Source organism: Mirounga angustirostris, unplaced genomic scaffold, assembly GCF_029215605.1.
Source record: "Mirounga angustirostris isolate CCGP_5_RB_7025 unplaced genomic scaffold, mMirAng1.0.hap1 SCAF_9, whole genome shotgun sequence".
In the NCBI taxonomy this organism is placed as follows: Eukaryota; Metazoa; Chordata; class Mammalia; order Carnivora; family Phocidae; genus Mirounga; species Mirounga angustirostris.
The window spans coordinates 15088749-15104510 of record NW_026991717.1 but is presented as its reverse complement, the minus strand read 5'-3'; the positions used below and the strand labels follow the sequence as shown (position 1 = coordinate 15104510).

Genomic DNA, 15762 nt, shown 5'->3' with positions numbered 1-15762 from the left:
AGGTGGGGTGTATTATTTAGGTGACCAGGAGATTGTCTCTGAAGATGTGGTATTTGAGCTGAAACCTGGATTATATAAAAGAGCTGGTGTGAAAGCATGGGGAAATTCTAAGCAGGTTGTAGGACCGTAAGGTGTAAGTAAACTTGTTGTGTCTAAAGAACATAAAGACAATTATGGTAGCTGGATCATAGTGAAAAAGGGGGACAATAGCATGAGATGAGGTAGGCACCATGTAGGACCAGGTAAACCAGGATAATGTTTGGATTTCATGGTAAATGCATTAAGAAGTTGAAGGATATTTTTAAACTGGGGAGTGACATGGTCTTATTTACATTGCTTAAAGATCACTCTCCATGTGGAGAATGGATTCTAGAATAATGGAAGTAGCAGCAGGGACACCAGTGAGGAGGCAAGCAATGGGAGTACTATGGACCAGGATTATAGCAATAGAGTCAGAAGAAGTTGTGATGGAAACAGAAAGATTCTTTGGTGGACTTAATGTTGGCAGTTTGGGAAAGAAGAAAATCAGAAACACGTGAGTCTGGGGCTAGAGTCATATACTAAGCATACAGAGTGTGCTGTCATGTACTTAGAAACGCGAGAATGGAAATCTGAGGGGCGGGGAAACCATAAGATCTGATTTGGCCACATTAAGTTTAAGGTATATATTTAAGATCTAAGTAAAGGTGTCCAGTAGGCTGTTGGATTCATGAGTCTGGAGCTCAGTAGAAAGGCAAAATCTAGAGAGAACTTTGCGAGTCAAGAACAAATAGATGGTGGGGCGCCTGGGTGGCACAGATGGTTAAGCGTCTGCCTTCGGCTCAGGTCATGATCTCAGGGTCCTGGGATCGAGTCCCGCATCGGGCTTCCTGCTCCTTGGGAGCCTGCTTCTCCCTCTGCCTCTCTCTCTCTGTCTCTGTCTCTCATGAATAAATAAATAAAATCTTTAAAAAAAAAAAAAAAAAAAAAAAGAACAAATAGATGGTGTTTAAAGCCGAGAAATGGAATGAGAGGGGCCCCTGGGTGGCTCAGTAGTTAAGCATCTGCCTTTGGCTCAGGTCATGATCTTGGGATCCTGAGATCTAGCCGCACATTGGGCTCCCTGCTCAGCGGGGAGTCTGCTTCTCCTTTTCCTTCTTCCACTCCCCCTACTTGTGCTCTCTCTGTCTAATAAATAAATAAATTCTTTAAAAAGAGAGAGAGAGAAATGGAATGAGACCATCAAGCATGAATGAAAATATACACTCAGAGAAGAGATGAAAGTCGGGGTTATTCCAGCAGTTATAGATGAAACAGGAAGAGGATGTAGAGTAGGGGGCTGAGAAGGAGTGGCCAGTATGGTATACCTTTGTGCTTTTAAAAAGAAGGCACCCAGTGGCCCCCAAATTGTATTTGCTCAATCACTCAAACATCTACCTGAGCATATACCCTGGAATAGCACTAAAGTAGATTTGGGATATAAAAATTATTCAGACTCAACCACCTATTGGGAAAGAAAGATGGAAACATAAATGTTTGCAGTACGGTTTAGTAGCTTGCTTTCTTTCCTTTTCTTCTTTAGACCTGTAATACTGCAACTTGTTGCCTGATATCTTAGCAAAGACAACCCCAAAGACAACAACTACAAACAGGGACATCGATTGCCCGTCCTACTCTTCCTCTTTCCCAGACTTTACCAAGATGAGATTGCGATCACCTAAAGATGTGCGGGGTGAGTAAATTGAACATTTTTTTTTTTTAAGATTTTATTTATTTATTCATGAGAGACAGAGCGAGAGAGAAAGGCAGAGGGAGAAGCAGGCTCCCAAGGAGCAGGGAGCCCGATGCGGGACTCGATCCCAGGACCCTGAGATCATGACCTGAGCCGAAAGCAGAAGCTTAACCATCTGAACCACCCAGGCGCCCAACTTGAACATTTTTGAGAGACCATGAAGACACCTAATGTTCTTAGAGGTAGGAGGAAGGAAGCTGCTGCATTCGGCTGGGTGGTGGGCAAGGCCATGGTGAGAGGGGACGGGGCCCTGAGAAGAGGGGTCCAAGTTGAGTCCAGCTTGAGTTTTCTTCCCAGTGTCCTAAGAGAGCTTATAACCCCTCCCTACCTCCTCACCATTGTGTCCCCTTATGTTCTGCTTTCCTCTATGGGACATTAATTGAACTAAACAACATACCCCAACCATATATTGTGTTTATTATGCAGGTAACGTAGATTCTCCAGTGGTTTCTACACGACTCTGTATGAAAACAGGGGTGAAAACTCAGAACGCCTCATCTGACCAGGCAAATAATAAATGATCATGGCTACCATGTATTGTACACCTACTATGCGCCGGGAACATTTTGATGGTATTTACACATATTATTTCATTTAGTCTTTCCAAAAGCAATGAGTGAAACAGCCTTGGAGAGGCAAACCTGAGAATGTTTGTACCTCTGAAGGAGAAGCCATGCCTCTATCTACCGTTTCCCTGCGAAAAAGGGGGCCCTGATGTGGCACATTATCTATAACTTTAAAGATGGAATCTCTAGATTTAAAAAATATTGGCTATGTATGTATATATACACACATCATGCATATGTGTATATATACATATATTAGATATGCATATTATTTTTATATATGCATGTTACTTTATATATGCATATTTCACATGTACATTGTAGTTTGTATGTACATTTTATTTTATATGCATACTTCATTTTACATATCGTATCATATCATACTCTGTGAGAGCCAAAGCAGGCATATTTGTGGGCTGCTTCTGAACTCAGTAGGCAACCTCTGGGGCATAAGGTATACAGTCTGTACCGGGTTGGTAAGAAAGCCTTAGGGTTGGGGGAGCTGTTATATGACAGGGCATCTGGCTCTTCATTTCTTTGTTCCATGAGGGCCTGGATTGGCCTAGAAGCTAGCTGCCTGCTAAATAATGCTCTGCTGGGCTTCACCTGTGTATCTCTCAGGTTTATTGCAATATTAGGGGCTCAGTGAATGCTGTTAAAACTGAACCTCAGGCTGGGCCTGCTCACAGGGAAACGGGGACCACACACTGCTCTTCCCTACTTCCGATCCTCATGGGAACACCTGACCCAGCTCAAGAACTAATTATGTATGTGATATCCACAAGACTTTCTATCTATGTATTTATTCACACTAGGTATAAATGCTTGATAAGAATAGAAATGGGTATCCTTAAAGGGGACATTTTCAAGTTGACAGGGATTGGTGCCTTTTAGTAGCTTTTAAAAGGTGTTCTTTGGGGCACCTGGGTGGCTCAGTCAGTTAAGTGTCTGCCTTCAGCTCAAGTCATGATCTCAGAGTCTGGGATGGAGCCCCACATGGAGCCCCAGGTTGGGTTCCCTGCTCAAAAGGAATCTGTTCTGCCCCTCCCCCTGCTTGTGCTCTCTCTCTCTCCAAATAAATAAATAAAATCTTTTTTTTTTTTTTTTTAAAGTGTTCTTCCAAGCCCCCAGAAAGCTGAAAGAGGGAGGGTGAGGACACATCCTTCTCCTTCCACCCAGCACCCCTCCATAAATCACCCTGGCTGTTTATTTTTGCTATTCACTGAGGCTCTGAATCATATTTCCTTTGAAAAGGAGGGTTCTTTGGCACTGAGGAAAGTTATCTGAAAAATTAAATTTAAGCATCAATTATTTTTAATCTCCACTTCCTGTGAAAGTCGTGGGTTTTTTTCCTGCTCATGAATAAATCCTCGAAAAATAGAAAGATGCGAAGAGTTAGAGTAGCCACATCTCCCCCCCCCCCCCCCCCCGCCCCAGGGCACAGAACTATAGGCTCGAACTTCTCAGCTGGAATTCGGGGATGGTGAGCCTCCCTCTAAACTTCTAACACGAGGCACATGCTGTTTTCTGACAGGATGCTTTCTTGCCCATCTGCTCGGGAGCGACATGCCAACTGGACACGGCCAGGCAGGAGAGCCAGTGGTGCTGGGACTGAGGGACTGAGTCAGCGCTAGGACCCCGCTCCTGCAGCAGTCCCTGCATCAGGGCAGACTGATGACAAGAGATCACATTTGTGGATACTGTAGAGAAAGAACGAGCAGCAAACATCCAGATCCTGTGCCCCATTTCCTAGTTCACCTCTCTTCTGGGGATCGGCTGACTGGGGGTGGGAGGGGGTAATGGAGACTTCCCTGTTTGCCTACATTCCCTTTGAAAAAGAACAACTGGTGTCCTTTTTCTTCCCTATGCGCCATGTAGGGAAACCATTGCAGCCGGTCCCAGAGCAAATCTCTTTATTTTGCAATTGAATCTTGGTGTACGATCAGGTGAGGTCGGGTGTCATAAAGCTAAAGAGAAACAAGTGGGTGCTTGAGAAATTCATGGACTTGCCTTTGTGTGTTCTCTCCTTGTCTCCTCTTTTGTCTCCCCTCCCTTTCTGTTGACATCTGCTGAGTTCATTTTATGGAAATCTGGGAGCCCCTGACCTCAGTCCAATGCAGGCATTCTCCCAAGGGGGTACTGGCAGCCACAGAGACCTGCAGGGTGAATGGTTACTGATCCTCTGTGAAGCTGGCCCATATATGTGCCTATCCCCCTATGTGCTCTGTGAAATATGTGCGTGCAAGCTCATGTTCTCCCACGGCTCTTCAGTGCGCGTTATATGCTCTAGTTCAAGGGCTACTTTAATTATCTGCTTCTGACTCCCCATGAATATCATTAATTGAAAAATACCCCACTGCATTTGTTAAGTACACTGTTGTGGCTTTCTTGATAAATGTGGGGTTTCCTAGGCGTTTCCGAATGTAGGAAAAAATTGTAGGATTTCCACTGCTCCCTCTGAGAGTTCTTAAGAGCTTAAGAACTATAAGAGCTATGAGGACCCCAGTTTGGGGGTCACTGTTATATGTGATGGTGTCCTGGACAGGACACCCAGAGATGTGGACTCTGGTTGATCCACAGCTCAGGACCTGGGCCCAGAATCTTTCTTTTCTCCTCCATAAAGGGAAGTACAGATGCAGTTTTAGGTAAGGCCCTTTCTGGACCCATGGTTTTGCCTCTCCTGGATCTGTGCCCTGGGGGACGAGTGGGCAGATATCTACCTATCTTGGGGCCATCTCTAGCTCTCTCTCCAGCCACAGCTTCTTCTGATGGGAAGTGTGTAGCTCTTTTCCCATTCCACGTGTGCAAACCAACAGAAGAACCCTGGAAAATCCTGAAGGAGATCCCAGAGGTGTGCAGGAGGGAACCGAAGGTCAGAAATTTGATCTTCTGCTTGGGAAGCATGAATGACCAGCAATGCACATTTCTCCCTCGAAGAGCTCTCCGAGATTAAATGCCTCTGAACTTGACGACATCAAAGACAACTCAGGGTGTGGGGCTGTGTTGTGGGTGTATCATCCCCTGTTATCACTACTTAAGTCTTTCTTCAAACATGGTATTGAGTCCAAGAGTCTGCTTAATTATTATTAAACTAAAAACATGTTACATTCCAAAGATATTTTGGAAACAATAGATTTGGATATTTACTGGTGGCTTCCATCATTTCAACAAACTTGTATTTAGGGAGCAGCTGGTGTCTGCAAGCCTAAACTATAAAACTGGTGTTTAGAGATGAAGTTGATAATTCTCCCACTCATTTACAAGATTACACTTAGGGGAAAGATTTCACCTGAGCGTGCCTCATGCCAGAAGCCAAAGAAACGCACAAACTTGGAAAAATCTGGGACATGTATGCCATGTACTTAATGTATGGGGTGATTTTTGTCTGGGGTAAAAATAAACAACTATTGAGTGGATGTGGATGTGGCGAAAATCTGATTCCAGATGGTGGGTGCATGTGTATGTTAAGAATGACATTGGTGGGGGCGCCTGGGTGGCTCAGTTGGTTAAGCGACTGCCTTCGGCTCAGGTCATGATCCTGGAGTCCCTGGATCGAGTCCCGCATCGGGCTCCCTGCTCAGCGGGGAGTCTGCTTCTCCCTCTGACCCTCCCCCCTCTCATGTGCTCTCTCTCTCTCATTCTCTCTGTCTCAAATAAATAAATAAAATCTTAAAAAAAAAAAAAAAAGAATGACATTGGTGATAGAGATCATGATAAAAATAACCCAATTGAAATCTAGCAGGAAAACATCTTTTAAAATTATAGTAAATTCTTAACTAGTTGGGTCACTTCTAGTGGAATCAACAGAATGAATCTCACAGGTCTTTTTCAAAACTCTAAATTCCACGATTCTATGAAGACCAAATTAAGAAAATGTTAATGGGGTATGGAGCAGTGTGTAATCCTAGAAGTTCTAATTCTAATTACTTAAACTAAAATGATGAGTGTAGTTTTATTGCTATCATAGGTGAATCTAGTATCCAAAGAAAGGTTTACATGAAGAGCAACACATCTCTAATCCTCTCCTGGATGGACATGAACCAGATGGGCAACAGGCTGGTGACCCTTAGCCTTTGATGGTGTGAGGTCAGGTGGAGAGGGAGGGAGGATTTGCTCCAGGCTGTACTCCCCAGGACAGCCCTGACCATAAGCCCCTGTTGGCAGAATCACCACAGCACAGAATTTAAGCTTAGAGATGCACAACCTGGCTTTAAATCCTAATCACCTCTGTGTCCTTTTAACCAGTTACTCCATTTCTCCAAATTTCAGTTTCTTTCTTTGTAAGTAGGTAATTAAAATTGCCTTTCTGTGGGGATTAAATGAAATGATAGGTGTCAAGTATCTGACACACAGCGAGTGTTGGAGAAGCATGCTAATGTTATTATTGTCATCTGTTTATTTTACTTAATTACCTTGAAACTAAAAGAAAAGTTAATTTGGGCACTTTACCAAAAGTCCCTGCATGAACTCAAGATATCACTGGTGATAGAATTATTTTTCCTTCTCAAATTAAAACTTTTTCAAAACACCAATGAGAGGAGAGACAATCTGTAAAGACTTGAAACCTTAAGTTTTTATTTTTGGCATGTCTTGGGCCTGCTTACTTTTTTTGTATTTTTTTTTTTTTTTAAATACGTTATGAGCTTTATGGAATTGGAAAAAGGATTAACAGCCTAAAAAAATATATAGGCTTTATAAATCCACTTAGCTTGAGAATGACTTTCTGGGGCAACTGGCCTTTCCAAAATAAATTTGCAAACTGTATCCTTATTAAAAAAAATTGGAATTTGGCGAGGCAAAAGAATTTGGGCCGTATCAGCTTGTCATTCCAAATTTAAAAATATTTAGTCTTACTTCAAGATAAATAGCAACAATTGAACTTAAGCCACTAGGAAAAATAAACATACAACGTCTTGAAAATGTACAAATAACTAGATGGTTTAAAAAATGTTATCAGAACTGTCTTTACTGCTAACAAGGTCTAAATGAAACCGTGGCCATAGATAATGTTTGTTTCTTGCCTTGTGACTGTCCTGACAGGGGGTTGTCCAGTCGGGGAGTAGATGAAGCTTAGCATTCACAGGCCTTGGGAGCCATGGATGGAGAGACTCCAGCTGTCTGCCAACCAGAACCTGGCAGATCTTTGGCAAGGTGGTTGACAACTCTTACCCGGAGACAATCGGGAAGTCTTGGGGAGAAGGTAAGATTTGAACTGAGTCTTAAAGAACGGTAGGACAAGATTATACAATCCCCCTCCAGAGGTAACAATTTTCCTTCCTTCCCTCTCTCCACCTTCTCCACCTTCTCCACATGCTTAGAGGCATGAAGGTTGGAACCCATGGATGATCATGGCAGACGGGTGATCATAGGAAAAATCAACTTGACCTCTGAAAGCCCTACTTGAGTGTGGTACAAAACCGGTATCGAGGGAGAGCCTGACACCGATGATGATTTCCTGAGGTGACCTTGTCTTCCTCAGCTTACCTGATTAAGCGCAGAGCTCGAGTGAGCCTTGAATTTGAATCTCTCCATCGCCACCTGTTACCTATGGCCCTGGGGCCACACATGTGCTGCTCTTTGACTGCCATCTTTCGCATTTGTAAAGTAAGTATGTGAGAGTTGGATTATTGTGAGTCTATGTGATTTATTATTATAATAATTATTGTTATTATTTTTTAGCCTGCAGTCAGCCAAGTACATTGCCCTAGTAGGTAGTTTTATTTATGTACTAATACTTACTTTGAGTCTAGTTTCTTCATGAACTCAGCTAAAATCACAGGTGCCACAGACCTATGTCCTATGATACCGTATTAAATCTAGGACACTTTTTTCGAGTCAGGGATAATTTTTTTTTTTTTTTAAATCTCAGGAACCTCTATTACCAGAGTTTAATTGGATAATCACTTCAAGGAATATCTGGGGTCATTTTGTTTACAGGAAACGGGTTTAAGAGAATGCTTTTAAAGACATACTTCTTTTCAGCTTGATATAACTTTTCAGTACTCAGTACGCAGAGTTTTCCATATTAAGATTTATTCTCTCTAAAAGCATTAATAAGTACAGAATTAAACCATAAGGTAATAATTTAAATGATTGCTATGAAAAATGTGACATTTTTTAAAATCCAAATTTCTAATAATTTCCTGTTGTTTTAAAACTCATAATACTTTTGACTTATAATAATCAAACTGGAATTTTCGTTCTAACCACAAGTAATGATATCTCAAACAGGAATCATAGAACACAGAACAAAAATTTTGAAAACAGTCTGAGTTATGGTCAGAGCAGCAAAATTGTGAAAAAATAAAAATCTCCATCACTTGGCTGTTTTGACATATTTTCTCCTGCTGATAACACAAATACGAAAGAATTGACTGGATATGTCTGATCTCATACAGACAATTGACTAACTTAACAGAATACCTATTGCCTTAATATCTATGGATCCCTGGATTGAGCAAACAAGACCTAATCTAAAATAAGAAGAACCAGAGGTGCCTGGGTAGCTTAATCAGTTAAATGTCTGCCATTGGCTCAGGTCTTGGTTCTGGAGTCCTGGGATCGAGCCCCACATCGGGTTCCCTGCTCAGCGGGGAGTCTGCTTCTCCCTCTCCCTGCTCATGCTCTCTGTTGCTATCTCTTTCTCAAATAAATAAATAAAATCTTAAAAAAAAAAAAAAACAAGAAGAACCAGATTATACTTTATGCCTTTCCCCCTTTTTAATATCCACAGTTGTTGTTGTAATAACTGTTGTAGTTATCTTCATTGACAAACTTGAGATTGTTCTGGTAACTGGTCCAGTTCCCTGACTTCAAAGCAAAACACGTGGCACACACTGGGAGGATCATATTCCCCTTTCCTTGAAACCAGAGTTGTTGGCACTGAGGGGGGGCATGTGGCCCAAGCTGGACCTATCAGAATTCTTTCCTGGGGTTTGTTTTACTGCAACTAGCAGAGAATACAGTTCTTCTTTCCTGGGTTGATAAAGATGTGACTCCATGACTCAGGATGTGCAATGAAGGACTAACCTTGCCTACGGAAATGTTAGACCATTTGCCCCCAGCTCCAAGGAGGTAATCTTTAAACCCTTGGAGTGTCCTGCCTGATAAGAGTGTCTTTGTTTTCCTAAGGGTCTTGAACCAGGCCAGATATTTGATGCTAATAATGTAATTTTTGGTGGAAGGCCTTGGGCCATGTGGTACCTACCAATCCAAGCTTTAGAGGGGCTAGAGACTAAAGTTATTCACATGAGTGATCAGCCTGTCTACATAGCCAACTCCTAATAAAAACTCTGGATAACAAAGCTTGGGTGAGCTTTCCTGGTTGGCAGTATTATGTACATGTTGCCATATATTGTCACTGAGAGTAATATGTGCTATCCACACCATTCCACTGGGAGGGAATGATTGGAAGCTCTGTGCCTCAGCATGTGTTGGGTCCTGCCCTATGCGCCTCTTCCTTTTGTTGATTTTAATCTATAGACTTTCTCTGTGATAAAACTATAACCACAAGTATAATGACTTTCCTCAGTCCTGTGAGTCTTCTACTAGTGAATTATTGAAACTGAGGGTGGTTTTGGGGAACCTCTCAGACATTATCCAGTACATCTGTGTTCTCCATTACTGGAGAAAGTTCTCCACCATACTGGTGAAAGGCTCAGAGAGAGAAGCAAAGATGAGAAATAGGATAGATGAATGGAAGAGATGAGGATGAGAGAGAATAGTATTGCGTGTATGGTTCTAATCCTTGAGACCCTTCGAGGTACCTTATTCATTTAGTTATTTCTTTGAATCTGTGGATTACCCCAGTATATTTCCAGTAATCCAGTCTTTCTCCCTTTCTCACTTTCCTTCAAACAGTTTATACTGCATTCCTGAAAGTTTTTAAATTACTATATCATTTTCCAATTTCAGTTATATTTAGTTAAAAATATGCCATTTTCCATCCTTAGAGAAGTGAGTATGATTAGTAGTAAAATCCAAACAAAATAAAGCCTTGTAAATATTTTTGGACCTGTCCACAAAGTTCTTGAAAAATATACTCATTTCCAGTAAATTAATCTAGAAATGTGGATGTTACTTTGATAGGCCTCTTGAACCCCCAAGTTATTTCTGAGCTCCTGTTAGAATAAGAGATTTGAAAACAGAACTTAGTATAGTCTGCTAGTTTCATACTTTTTGTGAGAATTTTCTAATATATAATTTTCTGCATTTTGAGCTCTCAGCATTGCTTTTGTGAAACAAGAGATAGAGTTTCATCTCTAGGGATCTAAAGCTAAACATTAGTGATGATGCTCAAAAGAGACTATTCTAAACCCAAAGAGACTATTTTTATAGAAAATATTACATTCTTCCACTACTAAATCCCAAATATTAACCCACAGAAGAGCAATTAGCAAGTATGTCATCTATAAAAAGTATGAACATTTAGACATTTATATTGTAACTATTTATCATTCTATTGATGGGGAATGGACCACATTCATTTCATGCCTGATAACCAGTCTAGGAATGATAATTGAATTTCCACAGGTATTATCAGAATTCCTTGAGTTTTTTGGAAACAAAAGGAACTTTCTTAATTTGATAAATTTATCTTCAAATACTTAAAAAAAAATCATGTTTGATGCGAAAGTATCAGGAATAGTCCCTTCAAAGTGCAGAATAAGACAATGAGGTTCCTTATTACTGTCTCCAGGTCCTAGACAGCACATTATACAAGTATAAGAAATATGAACAGTATTATTGGAATGAAAATATTATCATGATTACAGACAGTTTCATTTTTTTGATAATGTAAAAGAATTATGGAAATTTGACAGATACAAGGTCAAAATTTAAATATAAATACATGAAATTAATTGTGTGGTTAAATACCAGCATAACTGATCAGAAAATATAATCTTTCAAGGATTCCATGCCCAATACCCTCCAACTATGGAAGAATAAATCTAAGAAAAGAAATGGATGATCTGAGTGGAGATTATTATACAATAGTATTGAAAAGACACAAAAAAAGACTTACATAAGTGGAGATACATAGATGAGAAGATTTATTTTCCTAAAGAATTATTCCAAACTAATCTAAAATTTTCATTAAAATCTCAACTTTTTTTTTTTTTTTTTTTTTTTTTTTTCCCACAGAGCTAGTCAGTTAGTATGGAACTAATTCATGCATCTTAAAGAGTCAGGGCCCAAAATAGCTCAGGTGCTTTTGAAAAGAAAGAATAATAAGCAGCACACACCCAGTTAGGGATGCAATTATTTTAAAGCTATCATACTCAAAATAATGTTCTGGTGGTAGGCTAAAATGCCTGAGACAGACCCACATAGACATGGGGAGTGGATAAGAGGTGGTCTTACACACCAATGGGGAGAGAACAGGCTTGCTTGTGAAAGGAAACAGATATAGATATACATATACAAAAATTAACTTCAGATGTTAAAATCAGGAAGCAAAGTTTTAAAATTCTTTTTTTTAAGATTTTATTTATTTATTTGACAGTAAGAGAGAGAGAGTACAAGCAGGGGGAGAGCGGCAGGGAGAAGGAGAAGCAGGGAGCCTGATGTGGGGCTCGATCCCAGGACCCTGGAACCATGACCTGAGCTGAAGGCAGGCGCTTAACCGACTGAGCCACCCAGACACCCCGAAATTCTTAGACAAAAATGAAAGAGAATATATTTATGATGTCACGAGAGGAAATAATTTTTTAAACATGAGAAGTGCAAATCTGAAAAAGATTAACAAATTTGATCAGATTAAATTAAAATTCTTCTATGAAAACTCTTCTCTTTGTTTACAGACACCCCATAATATTTTTAAAATCCTACATTCTAAGATTATAGATTTTAACACTTCTAATTCCTATCAAGGACATATTAAAAAGTCTTCCAAATTAATCAAAGATAAGTAGTCCCTGGAAAAATGAGCAAAGCCTATGAACGTCAATCTGAAATAGGCAACCTGAATCAACCAGAAACATTTGGAAAAAATGCACCCCTTCCCCTTGCTCTGTGATGAGGGGGATACAGATTAAAATGAAAAAGACAGATTGTTTCATACTCAACAGATTACCAAAAAAAGTGGAATCTAGTAATACCAAATATTGGAGAAAATGTGAGGAAAGGGGAGTTTTCATATACTGTTGTAGGGGCTGTAAATTAGAGCAATCACTGTGGAAATAATTTTATAATAGGTATCGAAGCAGAAGAATCTCATTCACTATGACCAGCAATTCCACCTCCTGATGTATTACGTTAGAGAGAGCGGCACCCTGTACATCATAGCTTATGACACTGGATAACTGGAAACAACCTGAACGTCTGTCAGCAGAGGAATTCATGAACACAGTTTATTCCCACAAGGAATACTATATAGCAGTTAAAATTAATGACGTAGCTCTCCCAGTTGTTCATTCATTGACTATATCCTCCATTCTTCCACCACTGGCCTCCTTCTTTGGGGATTTTTTTTTTATTTGTGGTTCCCTCTCTCTGGAACATTCTTTTCTCCAGATACCCTTATGCATCATTCCTGTGCTTTACCTGGTTTTCTGCTCTCATGTTACCTCCTTGGGAAGACCTTGTGTGAACACGCTATGAAACATGACACCTCCCCGACCCGGATCATCCTTTGAGCTCCTATATTTGCACCGGGGGCTTCTCTTTGCCCTACAAAAATAGATTCTGTTTCTGGGAGGGCATCTGTCACTCAGGGGACAGTGGGTAAGTATTTGTTGAAGCAATACATAGATATTTGTATACATTTCGATGTTTACGGGCCCCTTCAGGGGATTTAAGTGCTCCCTCACATTCATGTTTTCCTGTGGAAACAGACTGGGCGGATCTTCCTTCCTACTGCGAACCGTCTCCCAGAACCCTGGATGAGCAGAAGCATGAAGGGCAAGAGGTAGCCTGTGACCCTCCAGCCTCCTTATTCCCTTGCAGCTTGCTTTCCTGGGACCTTCCACGAGGTGCTCTGCACAAGGACAAGGGACCCATCCAGGAATAAGACTGTGCCCAGTGGGGGAGAGCTGGCTGTGTCCTCTGAGGACACGCATGGAAGCATGAGCAAGACAAAGAACCTGTGCTCAGATCCCAGTGAACTCGTCCGCTTCTCCTTGAACTTTTTGCAGTATCATCTGTGCTGGAAATGATCATTTAAAGCCACAGTCTAGCATAATGTTTACATCCCGAGGGTTGGAACTGGAGTCATTAAGTCTTTCAAACAACAAGGTAATGTTCAACGACTGCTTTTCTAGGAGGGGGCGTCATTTAGCACACTGCAGGGTGCTGATGCAAGCTTGCATCCTGGGAACCTGAAAGCCTTGGTACCTCTTCTTTGACCTAGGGTTCACCTTGTCTTCTCAGGAGTAGCGTGGGAGTGTGATCTCCTCATTTTCTTAAGTTACATAGCTAAATTTTCTTTGACGTGTGTCAGTGGGAAGAATACAGGCTCTGGGATAAGGTAGACCCGGGTATGTGTTGTAGCCATATTACTTCCTAGCCGTGTGACCTTGAACAAGTTGTTTCCTTTCTCTTGATCTCCTTTCCCTTTCTTCACCTAAGTGATGGAGTTATCAAACTTCTCTTACCTCTAAGTGATGGAGTTATCAAACTTCTCTTACGCTTGATACATTGAAATAGTAGATGTAAGGCATCACGCCGGTCCAACCTGGACAGGCAAAAAGCGTGCTTTCTGGTATAGCTTGCATCCTACCCCTCTCTGTGGACATATTAATTCTCCTTCGCACAACTCACAGGTGTTTACATTGAAATGAACATTCTCTTCCACAAGCCCAGAGCTGTGAGGATTTTGTGTTTCTCCAGTTGGCTGAGTGAGGTAGAGGGCAAAGAAAATTACGTGATTTTAATAACCAGTAGCACTCATGTCTTCATGGCAATCTTCTCGTAACCAGATAACTTCCTTCTAGCTGCATGTGTGAGCTAAATTTACCTAGTCAGCGAAGAAGTGAGAACGAAATGAAATGGGAAGAAAGCCTGCCTCTAGATATTGAATATCCTTTCCTGGGAGAGACTTAAACAAAAATTAAAAACGTAAAGTCTTCATTTTGAGGGATTTCACCACAGCTGATATTCAGAATCATACTGATAGACCTCCATTAAACATCAACCAGTCTAGAAAGCCCTTATCCAACATGATTGCCTAATAACTAAATGAAAGAAACCAGATGAAGATCACTTCATTTTGATGAAGATACCCACGCTAATTAAAGATGAGTTTGAAGCAAAGAGGAGTGAGTCTTAACCCCTTTCCCCATTTTTCAGAGCCTCTGTGAATGCCACGAATGAAGAGGTTTTAACAACATATTGGTTTTTTTTAAACAGTCTCGTACTTGGATATAGCTGTTCTTGGAAATAGCCATAGCTTGGTAAACAGGTTCGTTCACTTGTTTAATGCCCCGATCTGTACTCCTGGTTACTGCCTTCTCTTGAACTTCTTTCAGCTTGCTCTACTCCGTTGTCATCCTTATATATGCAGAATGTCCTCATTCAGCCAATTCATGTTGAAATTGAAACTTTTCAAGATAGTTTTGTTTAATCATCATTCCTGCACATACCCTCTTCTAACCGTTATGTAATCTTGGGCTAGAACAGTGATTCTCTAGCAAAATAGAGAATCACTCCTGCATCATTCCTGCACATATCCTCTTCTAACCTTTATGTAATCTTGGGCTAGAACAGTGATTCTCTAGGAAAATAGAGAATCACTCCTGCATCATTCCTGCACATACCCTCTTCTAACCTTTATGTAATCTTGGGCTAGAACAGTGATTCTCTAGCAAAATAGAGAATCACTCCTGCATCATTCCTGCACATACCTTCTTCTAACCTTTATGTAATCTTGGGCTAGAACAGTGATTCTCTAGCAAAATAGAGAATCACTCCTGCATCATTCCTGCACATACCCTCTTCTAACCTTTATGTAATCTTGGGCTAGAACAGTGATTCTCTAGCAAATTAGAGAATCACTCCTGCATCATTCCTGAACATACCCTCTTCTAACCTTTATATAATCTTGGGCAAGAACAGTGATTCTAAGTCCCAGGGGGGCATTTGGCCATATCTGAGGACAGTTCTGGCTGTCACAACTGGGTGAGAGCAGTGGTAATGACATCAACTGGAAGAGGCCAGGAAACGTACTGGAAAGCACAGGACTGCCCCCCATAACAAAGACCTAGCCAACTTAAAATGTTGAAAACTCTGAGGTAGGGTAACTACAGACTTTTTCCATCAAAGCTGGACATTCTGGGGAGTGAAAGATGGTGCTCTTAACAATGAAGCTTAGATAGCAGGTGTAATCTGGGACTTAGTATTGCAGGTATATGGGATCTGTGGTCCCCTATCTTGAGTTTGTTTTCTTTTGGATTGATGAAGTATTGTTTGTAAGTATCATTATAATTT

General features: G+C 40.8%; 3 long non-coding RNA genes across 3 annotated transcripts in view; 2 read left to right on the top strand and 1 right to left on the bottom strand.

Moving 5' to 3' along the window:
• The window catches only part of LOC129046504 (uncharacterized), a 103521-nt gene extending 99370 nt beyond the window's left edge, over positions 1–4151 (top strand). The window contains exons 6-7 of the long non-coding RNA XR_008507959.2: positions 1562–1711; positions 3872–4151. This is a non-coding gene — a long non-coding RNA (uncharacterized LOC129046504). The remainder of the gene's footprint in view (positions 1–1561; positions 1712–3871) is intronic.
• Positions 1–15762, bottom strand: part of LOC135361531 (uncharacterized) — a 185417-nt gene that overhangs the window by 110099 nt on the left and 59556 nt on the right. The window lies entirely within an intron of this gene.
• Positions 7246–14958, top strand: LOC123860915 (uncharacterized). The gene is made up of 3 exons (XR_006794898.3): positions 7246–7537; positions 7656–7941; positions 13173–14958. It is a non-coding gene; the product is annotated as an uncharacterized LOC123860915 (long non-coding RNA).